At 48.2% G+C, this 12,820-nt stretch overlaps 2 protein-coding genes across 5 annotated transcripts in view; both read left to right on the top strand.

Moving 5' to 3' along the window:
* The window catches only part of LOC116580553 (thyroid receptor-interacting protein 11-like), a 302,056-nt gene that overhangs the window by 160,296 nt on the left and 128,940 nt on the right, over positions 1–12,820 (top strand). The window lies entirely within an intron of this gene.
* Positions 12,223–12,820, top strand: part of SLC5A11 (solute carrier family 5 member 11) — a 41,684-nt gene continuing 41,086 nt past the window's right edge. For 2 of the 4 annotated variants that reach the window (XM_032326920.1, XM_032326923.1), the window contains exon 1: positions 12,540–12,620. The gene's annotated coding sequence lies outside the window, so the exon portion shown is untranslated. Of the gene's footprint in view, positions 12,278–12,489; positions 12,621–12,820 lie in introns of those variants that run through there. The other 2 variants (XM_032326922.1, XM_032326921.1) reach the window with 2 other exon arrangements.

The raw sequence follows: 12,820 nt of genomic DNA, 5'->3' as shown, positions 1-12,820 counted from the left end.
GGGACCAAACCCATATGATGAGAATTTTGCTCTGAAACCCTATTTAATGAACTTTTCGGCTGTAAACATTAATCTTGAGAACTTGAGTCGTGAACATGCAACTGAAGACAGATCCCTTGTTAGTAAAATCTGGGATTCCATCGGCAAAGCTGAGGTTGATCTGGGGACTGCAGGGTCAGTGCTGAGGTGACCCCTGGCTTATGGTGGGCCTCTAGATGGGGCTGGTGGGACTGAGATGTCCCCATGGCGAAGCTCTTGGAAGGAGCAGCTGGATCCCAGGCTCAGAAACTGAGCCACCCAGGTGCCCCTTGAGTCCACATTCTTCAACACATGGCATATACAGCATGAGAAGGAGTGTAAGAGAGGAATTGCAAGGGTGCCAGGGGCTCCTGGAAGAGAGGCACTTTGTGTTGTAATGGAGGTGATGTTGCTGTGTTTGGAGAAGAGGAAGCCAGATGTCCTGAGTAAAGGATACAGTATCTTACAGAATGAGAAAAGTCCCGAACAGGATATGTAGCTCCCAGGTTCTCACGAAGGCACCCAGCTACCAGTGATACTGCTTGAGTGGAGACTGGATCCCCTCAGGTCCTCAAGGAAACTTCCTTAGGTCCTCATCATGGACATCCTGTTCCCTCTTAATATTTTGGGAGAAACTGACCCTTTGGCTGCCTGCCCACCCAGGATAGCTCCCTGGCGACACCTAGCACATTCTTCTATGTTGACAGAGGGGTGAAGTGAACCAAAGGGCAGTTTTCCAGGACTGTCATTGCCCAAAAGGGCCAATCCTCATCCTGCATGGAGATTCTTCTTGTAGCCCCTAATCCAGTCTTCTGGATTAGGAGGGGGATTCTGGAGAAGGTGAGCAGGAATTTCTAAGTGCCAGCAGTTGTGAGGAAGGGAGGAGAGAGTGGGGACATGTGGGGGAAGTGCATGTCATTGTGCAGGAATGCCAGAAGCAAGAGGCAGGTCTGCAGGGACGGAGCATCAGAGACCACAGTGAGCTTGCAGGTTTATGGGTGACTATGGACACACGAGCAGCTGTGTCCATGAGTATGAAAACCGTACTGCTAGTTATCCCCCATATCCATTATTCTACTCTTGTATGGTATAGACTTTTTTGCTAGTTTTGTGGCTTCTCAGAATCAAGATTTGCTTTGTAGTCTCCCTTGCAGCATGGTTTGGCCAAGTGAGTAACTTCTGATCAATAGGATGTGAGCAGAAATGCTGTGAAGAACCTCTAGGTCATGCCTCTGAAGGGCAGGATGTGCTCTCCCCATGCCCCCTGGGTCCTCACTGGCATGGGCTGGAATGCAGGCAGTGGGGTGAGCCATCTTGCACCACACCATCAAGGGCAAACCCCATGTGTGGACGAACAGCAACATGGCGGGATGATCCTGGGCCACACACACTCTGGAGCCTCTTTACTGGCCCTTACCTGCATGTTCCAGATTGTTTCATGAGACATCAAGGAGGTTCTTATTTAAGCCGCTGTCCTGAGTCTCAGTAACAGAAGCTGTATGCAGTTCTGTCTTCGGTCCATACAATGCATGTATACCCACGTGTACTTCCAGTAAAGGCAATTTCTTCCCTGTAGAGATGGAATGTCTCCAGTTCGATATCTCCATGTTTTCCAGCTCAAAAGACTCTGCCTGGCATGTTGCAGTGTCTGGTTTGTTTGGAAAGGGAAAGATGTGAGATTGACAGTGTTGAGGAGCTAGCTGTCGGGCCATGTGACATGTCCAGGAGAGAAAAAAGGGGTGCCTTCTAGTTAGAGACCTGACCTCCAGTGTATGACCTTGACTAAGTCCTCCCTGCCCACTTCCCACCGAGGCTGTACTTTCTTCCCACTAGAACGAAATAGTTGGACTATTATCCCTATAGATTCTTTTCACTTCAGAGGTTTGGATCCTTTTCACTTCAGAGGTTTGGCTTTCACATTATTAGTTCTCTTGGCTTCTGGCCCCTGGAAATTCTTAGTATGTTTTCAAGAAGATGTATGCATCTGGGAAGCCTCTGAGTCCTGGTGCTTCGAGTGGAGGCTATGGGAGTGAAGACCTGGAGGCAGCCAGATGCAGAAAAGCACATGGACCTTCTGCTTCCGATACTCTGAATATTTGAAGACTTGCGAACTTAGCCACAGATTATGTGTGACACAGGCATGAATTTGCTTCACAATGTTAGGGTCCAGAAAACTTCACATTTCTTCATTTTCCTAAGTGAAATGAAATCTGGCTCTGAGCCCCCACTCCCATGACTGGTGGGATGGGCACTGTCTGTCCTCATTGGGCTGCCTGCCCCACAATGAGACGGTATCAAATCTTCGAGCTCCTGTTGGTGCCAGCAGGGGTGTGGTCCTCAGCTGTCCATTGTGGGAAGTGCTGTGTGCAGTGGCTCAGTGGAGCTGTGGATCAGATAAGGACCTCCTTGTGGCCTTGAAAGTCTCATTCTTGGTCATCACACCTGGGATTCAAGTTTCACCCCATCCAAGGGGTGCCTCCTTTGGGACACCGTAAGGGAGAAGAGCACAGGTCTCCAGCACTTCAGGTCTGGCTTGCTGCATCCTCTTGGTCCTGGGAACTCCAGTTCTCAGCAAGCGTGATGCTCTCCTGTCCTCCATTCACCCACCTGCTCTTCTGTCCTTGTTCCTCTGCAGTGACCCCCACTTAATTCTGTGCTCAGTCTGACCTGCCCACTATGGACAAGAAGGACTCCCGGAATTCAGAGAAGCTCTGACCATTCCCCTGCCTCCATCCAATGACCTGCTTAGACCTTCAACTGACCCTGCCCTGGAGAAATAATGATTTGAGCCTCATGTGTAATTTAAAATTTTCCTGTACCGCCCAAACACAGTATAATAAAATGGATGAAATTTACTTTTTGAAGTATTTATTTATTTATTATTGTTTTCCTTAACTGAGTTTATTCACAATATTGGCATTTGAACACGTAATCAGTATGAAAGTATTAATGAGATATTTTGCATCAGTTGGTCATACTACACCATTGAACTCCAGTGTGTATTTGACACTGATGCCATATCTGTGGCTTGAACGAACCACATGTGGAGCGCTCGGCAGCCCCATGTGCTAGTGGCTCCCACACTGGACTGTGCGATCTTAGTACAATACAGCAGCAGCAAAATGTGGCTGGGAGGATGGGAGAAACAGCTGAAGGGGATTAAGAGGACACTTACCGTGGGCAGCAGCGAGTGATGTACAGAACTGTTGAATCACTGTGCTGTACACCTGGAACTAATAGAGGGCTGCATGTTCACTACACTGGAATGAAAAGTAATTAATGAAAAAATAAAGTGACTAATTCAGTGGCATTTAGTACATTCACAGGGTTGTGTGACCATCACCTCTAACTGGCTCTAGAACATTTTTGACAAGAAACCCTGTGCTCATTAAGCAGTTTTCTCCCCATGGCCCTTCTCTCCAGTTCCTAGCAAGCCATCATCTACGTTCTGTTTCTGTGGATTGCCTATTTGGGATATTTCAAATAACTGAAATCATTTGGTATGTGACCTTTTATGACTGGTTTCTTTCACCTAGTGTAGTGTTTTCCGAATTCATCGTGTTGACACCTGTCAGTACTTTGTTCCTCGAGTGGGGTTCCATTGTATGGATGTGCCCCATTTATTTGTCCATTTCTCCTTTGATGGATATCCTGATGCTGCTCTGGTCCAAACGAGGGCCTCTTCCATACAGAAAAGATGCAGGGAGCTTTGCTAGGGAGCATCCACAATTGTGTAAAACATAGAACACCACATTCTCAGAATCCCACCTAACTGCTTCGGTCTTTCCTAATTTTGATTTGTCTTTATTGCCTTTTCTGAAGACTCAGCTCAAGTATCCTTTCCCTTAGGGAGCTCTGTCTGATTTATTTCCAGGCTACGTTATGTTCTGTGTCTTCCAGAGGCTTTTTATAGTGAGAATTTGTTGAAAGTTTGGATTCTCAGGATCTTTGATCTCCTCGTGTTTGGAGAATTTGTTCATTCGTTCGTTCATCCATTCATTCGTTTGTTTGACAGTGTTTACTGAGAGCCTGCTGTGTTCCACGCACCGTTCTTGGCATTGGGGACACAGCAGTGAATAAAGCAGATGCACGCCCTTCCTTCTGGAGCTCACATTTGGGTAGGGAGAGATAAACGAGCATATAAATAAATACACATACAGTGTATGAAATGGTGGTAAGAGCCATTGGGGGGAAAATATAGCATGGGAGGGTGAGGACAAATGCTAGGGGAAGGAGGTATTAGAGTTTTAAATAGAGTGGTCTCACTGTGAAGGTGACTTTTGAGCAAAACCAGGAAAGAGGACTTCCCCTTACTGTAGGAGTTTTGGTGGTGGGAGACAAAGTGGGTCTCCAACTGTAGAAACTCACCAGGTGAGATGCTCAGTTTCCCAGCATGCCTTACAGCTAGACTGAGGGTGAGGGATCTAGAATAACTGAATCTTTGGACCCCGGGAAACAAACTGAGGGTTTGGGATCGGAGTTGGGTAGGGAGATGGGGTCATGGGGTGATGGGTACTAAGGGGGGCATGTGTTGTGATGAACAGTGGGTGTTTTACTCAACTAATGAATCATTGAACACTACATGAAAAGATAATGATGTACTATATGGGCTAACAGAACTTAATTAAAAAAACAAAAAGCTGAACAAAAAATAGAATAAGTGAATCCAAAGACTGCTTTGGGATCTGGCAAGGCAAAGAGTGAGAGAAGCCATCCTGTCATAGCTGCTGGCTCTAGGGCCATGGGAGAAGAGGAATCCAGTGCAGCTTACAGCGTCAGAGCTGGGGTAGTGCTGTTTAACTGAGATGGCCAGTGGTCAGCAGGGCTGCAGAGTGTTCACCATGGTCATTTTGAGACTGGGGTACTAGCTGCACTGAGCCTCTTTCTGCCTGTTTTCTGAGCCTTGTTCTTTGGGCTCTCTGGTGCTTCAGTGAGCTCCCGGGGATATGTCCAGCAAATTTCTTTCCTGCTTAAATAAGCCAAAATTGGTTTCTGTTGCTTGCAGCCTGCAGCTCTGACTGGCACATGCCTATTCCATCCTGCACTTGCCACCTCTAGTGCTTCTCTCTCAACACGCTGTAACGCCTTGTTTATGTGTGTGTCTCCTGTTTACCGCAGGCTGTTGAGAGGAGAGAACACATACTTTTTATTCATCCTTATGCATCCGGTGTCTAGCCCGGTGGTTGACACACGGTAGGAGGTCAATATGCTATTGTTGATTCTGTGAATGAATAAGAAAAAGAAAGAATAAATGGAACTTCTTGAGTCCATGCTTTTCTTCACAGCATCCTTCCTTTCAAATAAAATCAGAAGCCATATGCAATCATGCCAAGGCACCTGTGTCACTCAGTCTAGAGTCCATCTCTTGCAGTGAAACATGTAGATCAAAGGTGAATGCTTTTCCATTGCTGTCTAAAGCTGCTTTCCACCAGGATGCCACTGCAGAACTCATTGTTTTGAGGAAGAGATAAACATGGAAGAATTAGTCCTCAATTTCAGTTCAAAAAAGGGAAACTGAAGATCTCTTGCACATAGAATGGAACAGGACATCTAGACCCTGACCAGGAACTGATGATCTTGGGTATATCACTGACATTGGCCCCAGTTTCTCCTTCTGGAAAATGGGGAGATGAAGTTAGATCAAGTGTCCCAGTAGGTATAGTCTTGGCATTCTGGGCTGGATAATTCTTGTTGTGGAAGCTTTTCTGTGCATCGCAGAATGCCTAGAAGCATCCCTGGCCTCGACTCAGTAGACGCCAATAGTATTTCCCTCACTGCGACCAAAGGTATCCTTAGACATTGCCAGATATGCCTTGGACATAAAATCACCCTGGTTGGGAACCACTGAATTAGATGATATTAAATGATAAACAGTTAACAAGTTTCCAGGCTGGAGTGAGAGTCGGGGCTCTGCTATCTCCTGGCCCTAGCCCTGTGTGTGGCATTGTGGCAAGCATTCAGTACAAGCTGAATGAGTGAAATGAACAGTTCCTTCCAGCTAGAGCAGTTCTTTGGCAGGAGGAGAATAATGTAGGTGGTGATGATCCTTATCATCCATATGACTTCCCCTATTTGGGTACTGTTTTACATTCCTGGATAGAAATGAACTAAAAATACAGTCCAGCCCTATGAAGAAATAGGTCTGTCTGGCAGTTTAGCAATAAATAGCGACTATAATTATCAAGGAGGGTCCACTTAATTCTGACAGTGATCTCCTGAAAGTTAACTCTGAATTTTATGAATATGACAAAAAGTTTAGTTGAAAAGAATGTGTCCAGATATGCAAGGGAGAGCCCATGCCCCCAGGGACATACAGCTGGCCCTGCACCAAAATTCCCACAGCACCGGGAACAATGGGCTGACCACACAACTGTCTCTTAGAACCCGGGCTTGGGCTTCTGGCGGTTCTGGTCAAGCCGGCTTTCACGGGGTGCTGTTCCACTCTGATAATCTCCAGATGTGTCAGAGTGACACTCCAAACGTCAACCTCTCTGCTGTGAATGACCTGTTGTTAAAGCGTTTAACAATTAAGTTAACTAGAGGCTTGTTTATTCATTAACAGTCCACTCCATGCAGAGCAGCTAGGTCTGTGCAGTTACAAACACTCCACAGGGACCCTCACATCACACCAATGGGCTTTCCAAGGAGGACTTCTTGCAACAGGACACACCTTTTCACACCTTGCATGGGTTTGGGCTTAAACAGAGAGTTCACAAGAGTTTCCTCCATGCATAGACTCGTCCCACAAATCTCAGACTTTCTGGTCTTTGGACTCATTTACAAGAACCCCGAAGAGCTCCCCTTTATGTGGGTTCTAGCTACAGCAACTTACAGAATTAGACATTTAAATGAGGAAGCAACTTAAAACATGCATTAATTATTTAAAAGTAACAATAGCAAATCCATTGCATGTTAAATAAATAATGGGTTTGTTTTGTTTTGTTTTGTTTTGGTAATGAAAAGCCACCCTCTTCCTGAAAGATTTAGTGAGAAGGGTGACATTGTTCCACATATTTGCAAAGCTCTGGAATGTCTGGTTTAATAGGAGACAGCTGGATTCTCACATCCGCTCCAGCATTCAGTCCATGGTGACATCTTCTGGAAAACTCCACCAGAGTTCAGGAAATAATGAGAAAAAAAAAGAAAGGTGACATCTTAGTAGTGTAAAGAACATTATAGGAGTACCTGGGTGGTTCAGTTGGTTAAGGGTGGGACTCTTGGTTTCAGCTCAGGTTGTGATCTCAGGGTCCTGGAATCGGCTCTATACTCAGGGAAGTGGGCTTCCTCTCTCCCTCTGCTCCCCCCAGCCCCCCGCTGCACATGCACTCTCTCCCTCAGATACATAAATAAATCTTTAAGAACATTATAGGTATTATCTCATTCAGCCTTCCCGATAAAATAGCTCAGTAAAATGAAGAGGCCCTCCTCTTTCCAAGTAGAGAATGTGGGCACTTTCTTTATACCAGAACACAGACCAAGAGTCCCCCCCAACTCGGAGAGTCCCCCCCACTCCCCGCACTGTCGTGAAACCACTGGCAAATGGAAAGCCACCCAGGTTTTTGAGAACTGTGACCTGGAGAACAACAAAACAAAAAAAAAGGAAAGAAAGAAAGAGATAGAGAGAAGAGGAAAAAATGTACAATTTTTCCTTGTTGGATCCCTCATAAAGAAAAAGGTTTGAGATTCTCAGTGACAACTAAATGTGAAGCAGGCCGCTAACCCTCAGGGTTTAACTCCAGGGTGGGGAGGGTTTGGACCCCCTTCTGAGTGGGTCCAAAAGTCACCTCATTAACATAACAAAAGTCACCTTACTTTCTCTTATCTGCCCCCAAAATTCTGAGGGCTTTTGGAAGTTCTGTGGCAGAAATGAAGACAAATGAAGACCACATATCTTTGATGGAGATCACATTTATTATAAATGTGATGAAGATCACATTTATTATAAATCACAACATCAGTATCACACAGGGTTACAAAGGACAATCTTTTAACTTTTTTTGTTTAATATCAAATTACTTGCCAAAGTTTATACATCAGGAGGCTTCACATAAAACCCAGATTTACTTTGGGATTTCTCTGAAAAAATCGGGCACTTTGGTGATATTGGGACTGCATTCTCCAGTGGAGATAGTAGGCTGGGACTAGCTCCTGGGAGGGAATACCTGGGCGAGGACCACAGCGTCTACCACCGGGGAAGCGTGGACTGCATTTGCACAACTCCTTGTTGGTACATTCTCTCCTGTTTTTATGCTTTTTTTTTTTTTTAAGATTTTATTCATTTGAGAGGGAGAGAGCGCATGTGCAAGCAGGATCTGGGGGAATGGGGAACAGAGGGAGAAGCAGACTCTCCACCGAGCAGGAGCCCGATGCCAGACTCGATTCCAGGACCCTGAGATCATGATCTGAGCTGAGGGCAGACACTTAACTGACTGAGCCACCCAGGTGCCCCCCCCTCTCTTTTTTTTTTTTAATTTTTTAAGTTTATTTTTTATTTTTTATAGATTTTATTTATTTATTTGACAGACAGAGATCACAAGTAGGCAGAGAGGCAGGCAGAGAGAGAGGAGGAAGCAGGCTCCCTGCTGAGCAGAGAGCCTGATGTGGGACTCGATCCCAGGACCCTGGGATCATGACCTGAGCCGAAGGCAGAGGCTTTAACCCACTGAGCCACCCAGGCACCCCTTGTTTTTTTTTTAGGTATAATTCACATGCAGTCAAATGTACAGATCCTCTCCCCAAGTTAAACTGTCATATTTATTATGGTATTTCTATAACCCTTTGTCATTTAATTGTATAAAACTTGCTACTGTTTTAATTTGGTTCTTATCTTTGTGTGTCTGAACAGTTGTAGTAGATGCCCATAAAATTCCCACCTAAGCAAAAATACAGAAATCGCCATTGTTCCAGGAGGTGCCCCCTTTCCAGTCATTTCCTGACTCACTCCCACCCTCCAGCTTCTATCAGCATTTATTCATCCTTTCTGTACTTTTTTTTCTTTTTTTTAAAGATTTTATATATTTGTGAGAGAGCACGTATAAGCAGGGGGGGAAGCAGAGGCAAAGGGAGAAGCAGGCTCCCTGCAGAGCAGGGACCCCCCCCCCATGTGGGACTCAGTCTCAGGACCCCAGGATCATGACCTGAGCTGAAGGCAGATGCTTAACCAACTGAGCCACCCGCCCACGCACCCCATTTTTCCAGTTCTTGAACCTCATAGAAATGGAATCAAAAGAGGACTTCAACAACCTCCATTCTGACCTCAAACTTTCTAATTCATTAAGTTCTTGGGCGCCTGGGTGGCTCCGTCATTTTAAGCAGCTGCCTTTGGCTTGGGTCATGATCTTAGGGTCCTGGAATCAAGCCCCACATTGGGTTCTCTGCTCCGTAGGAAGTCTGCTTCTCCCCCTGCCTGCCACTCCCTCTGCTTCTGCTCTCTCTGTCAAAAAAATAAAATCTTCCAGCTTATCTCTTAACTCAGGCAAAAGCCTGGACAGGGAAACCATCTTGGGTCCAACCTGAAAAAACCCCCTCCGGCAGTAAGGACTTCCCTGAGTCAGCAAGACCCCGCAGGTGTTTGACCCTCAGACACTGATGACCTGACCTTCACTGCCCACCTTTGTCTCACATTTCCTTCTATAAACCTGGAAGTATTGTCAGCACTTTGGAGGAGGTTCCTCTGCCTTTGGATTCTGTCAGTGGCTAGCGGCTGAACCCGATGTGTTCAATGTAGGTGGGGGAGCCACACCCCTGCGCCCCCACTCCAGAATCATAAGGTATGTGTATTCTTCAGGTCTGTCTCAGCTTCTGAGGTCCGTCCAGGGCAGTGCCTGTCGGTAGCTTGTCCCTCTGGAACCCCAACCCAGTCTTCTTCATCCCTTCACCCATGGATGAACCCTGGGCCTCTCATGAGCAAGACCACTTATGTAGATTTGTGGACAAATGGGAACATCTCTTTTCATTTCTCCAGATAAACACCTGAGAGGGGAATTGCTGAGCCATAGAGTAACGTGTGTTCACCTTGGAGGTAAGAAACCTTCAAAAAGTCCTCCCAACTGGTTGTACCAATGTCCTTTCCTGGTCTTCACAGCACCGAGAGAGGGTACAAAGCCAGGGAAACGGTCAGAGAGGATGAGCCAGTGTGGCCCACACAGATGAACAGCATGTCCTATACAAAATTATGGACTTACTTTTTTAGAACAACCAGATGGCCTCCGCCCATTGGGCCTGGGTTCTCCACATTAGAGCTGGGTCATGACTCTCCATGTTGGCTGGGACACATGCTCTCCAGTGGGTCACAGCCCAGCTCACTCACATGCCTCCTCCATAAGAACTGGAAACCTGAAACATGCCTGTGGCCCCCAACGCATGCCCAAGTGGTCAGGGCTGGGCCCCAGGCTAGGGGAGGAATGCGCCTTCCGCAGTACCCACCGCCTTCCTGGTATTGTGGCCTGTGAGCCCAGATCACAGGTACAGGCCATCTGTTCCCTGGTCTTCTGTCTGTCCCCCTCTTCCAATCCTAGCTGTCCCCTCTGTAAGCCTGTTCCTCCAAGACATACCTCTTCTCCCCTACTCCTGTAAGACTCTGGGTTCAGGTGCAAATGTTGCTGTTGGCTGGGTGACCCCGGGCGAGTTACTGGCCTCTTTTTTTAAAAAAATGTTTTATTTGAGAGAGACAAGGGTGCCTTTGCTTGTGAACAGGGTGGGAAGGGGAAAAGGCAGAGGGAAAGAGAGAATCTCAAGCAGATTCCACGCTGAGCACAGAGCCTGACCCAGGCAGGGATCGATCTCACGACCCTGAGCTCATGACCTGAGCTGAAATTAAGAGTCAGACGCTTAACTGACTAAGCCACCCAGGCGCCCCATTACTGGCCCGCTGTTTCAGGATTTCTTTTCCTTCGGTGCCTGGGATTCTTGGTCACCCCTCTTTGAAGAGTGAAGCGGTAGACCAAAGAGTGGTGGGCAACAAAGCAAAGGTTATTGGGCGATAGCACGAAGCTCCTGAAGTGGGAGAGGACCCCAGAGGGTTGCCATTGGAGTTCCTCAGTCTAGGGGTTTTTAGGAGGTTGTGGGCGGGCTGTTTAATGTGATTCACCTGCCACACACCTGTCACCCAATCACCAATTTATGTCCACGTGCTTATCTACTTATCAGGTAGTTCACCCGGGAAAGGGTGGAGGGCTCCTTCTGGGGCAGTGTTTCCTAGCCTCAGGACTAAGAGGGCAGCCACCACCCTGGCCATACCTGCCCTAAGGCATGACAGCCTCCTGTCCTCAGATCAAGCTCTTTGTTTAAATATCTCACCGGCTGTCGAGGTAACCCCTAGGGCTTGGGTTAGGATGCCCCAGGCCATTCCCTTTCTAGAAAGCCTAGAAGAGGATGGGGGCCTTTTTCCATTTAAGGGTGGTTTTCTCCTAGGACGGGGACCCTATCTCCTTCCTACCTATCTTCCAACTCGCCCCTGTTACTGCCTTTACCTCTCCTTCCTCATCAGTCAAAGGGAGATAGACACCTGTCAAAGGTTCATTGCAAAGATCAAGTGAGCAAAGATCGGAAAGCAAGCCCTTGGAGGAAGCCTGGTATGCAGTCAGCCTCTCTGAATCACACTGCACACGGTGGGGGGCGGGGGGCGCTCCCAGGGCCCGGTTGGGGCTCCTGACAGAGACAGGTCGGCTGGAGGTGGGGTCTGTGGCAACAGAGGGGGGCCACGACTCTGCTCTAGCCAGTGGCTGTCTTGTGACTATGTGGACCTGGTGTGGCCAGATCTTAAGAATGTCTTATGAATGTGGGAAATCAGAGCCTTGTTTCAAATCTCCTGGTTTGTAAATGTTAGTACCCATTTTTAAATTTTTTATTTTTTGAATGCCCCTGTGAAAGCCTTCTGCTGTCTTACATTGCCTCTCCTGGTGTCTTGGGGCCCTGGCCGTGGCTTGATCACTCCTGACAGCTCTCCAGGGCTCCAGATGCCTGTCTTTTCTTTTCCCTGCCTTCGTCTGGAGTGCGCCCGCGAAAAGAGGCTGAACAAAGTGTGGGCACTGTCCCTGTGGCTGCGGTGGTGGGGCTGTGGCTGCAAGGGCCCTCCTGGGATTTTTCCACTGTCCCCTGCCTCCCCGGCCAGCCTCTCTCCTCCCCCTTTCCCCAGCCCGTCCCAAGCCCGCCTGTCCCCAGCATGGAGGCGGGCCAGTGGGGGAGTGGGGGAGTGAAGCAGGACAGTGCAGGGCTCCTGTGGCTCCCCTACCCCTCCCTGCAATGGACCCCCCTCCAGGTGAGGGCCCAAGACTGCAGGGGCGGAGCTCCAGGCACGCCATCCTCCCCACACAGGCCTGCTCGGAGTTCAAGTTCAAGGGTTCAGGGCTGGGCCCAGCCTCTCCTTTGCTTGGGAAGATCATTCTCTTCCTCTGATTCCCCACTGCAGTGAGGCTGGAATTTGGAGTTTGACCCGCAAGGAGGCTCTCAGCTGTAGGCGGTGCAGGAGAGGGTGGCCACTGTCCTCTCAAGCTCTGGCTGTGAGGGGAGAGGAGCCCAGGTGTCCCCCATTCTTGCAGCCACCCTTGCCTCAGGAGCCACGGACGGGCCCCCAGGCAGGTAAGCCTGGCCTCTGGAGGAAGGTAAGATTCCCTGCCTGCACCAGGCCCAACCTGACAGGCATTCTCCAAACTGGGGAGGTTGGTGTGGGAACAGGAGGCTGCCGTGGCCTAGAGGACTCTAGCTGGGAGAGGCATAGCTCCTCTCCTTGGAGAAGGCTCATCCCATACCAGGCGAGTGGAGTGCTTTTGCGGGTGAGTGGGGTGGGGACGACCGGTGACAC

Source organism: Mustela erminea, chromosome 20 (genome assembly GCF_009829155.1).
Source record: "Mustela erminea isolate mMusErm1 chromosome 20, mMusErm1.Pri, whole genome shotgun sequence".
NCBI lineage: Eukaryota > Metazoa > Chordata > Mammalia > Carnivora > Mustelidae > Mustela > Mustela erminea.
The sequence above is the reverse complement of the archived record's forward strand: the minus strand, read 5'-3'. Positions and strand labels throughout refer to the sequence as shown.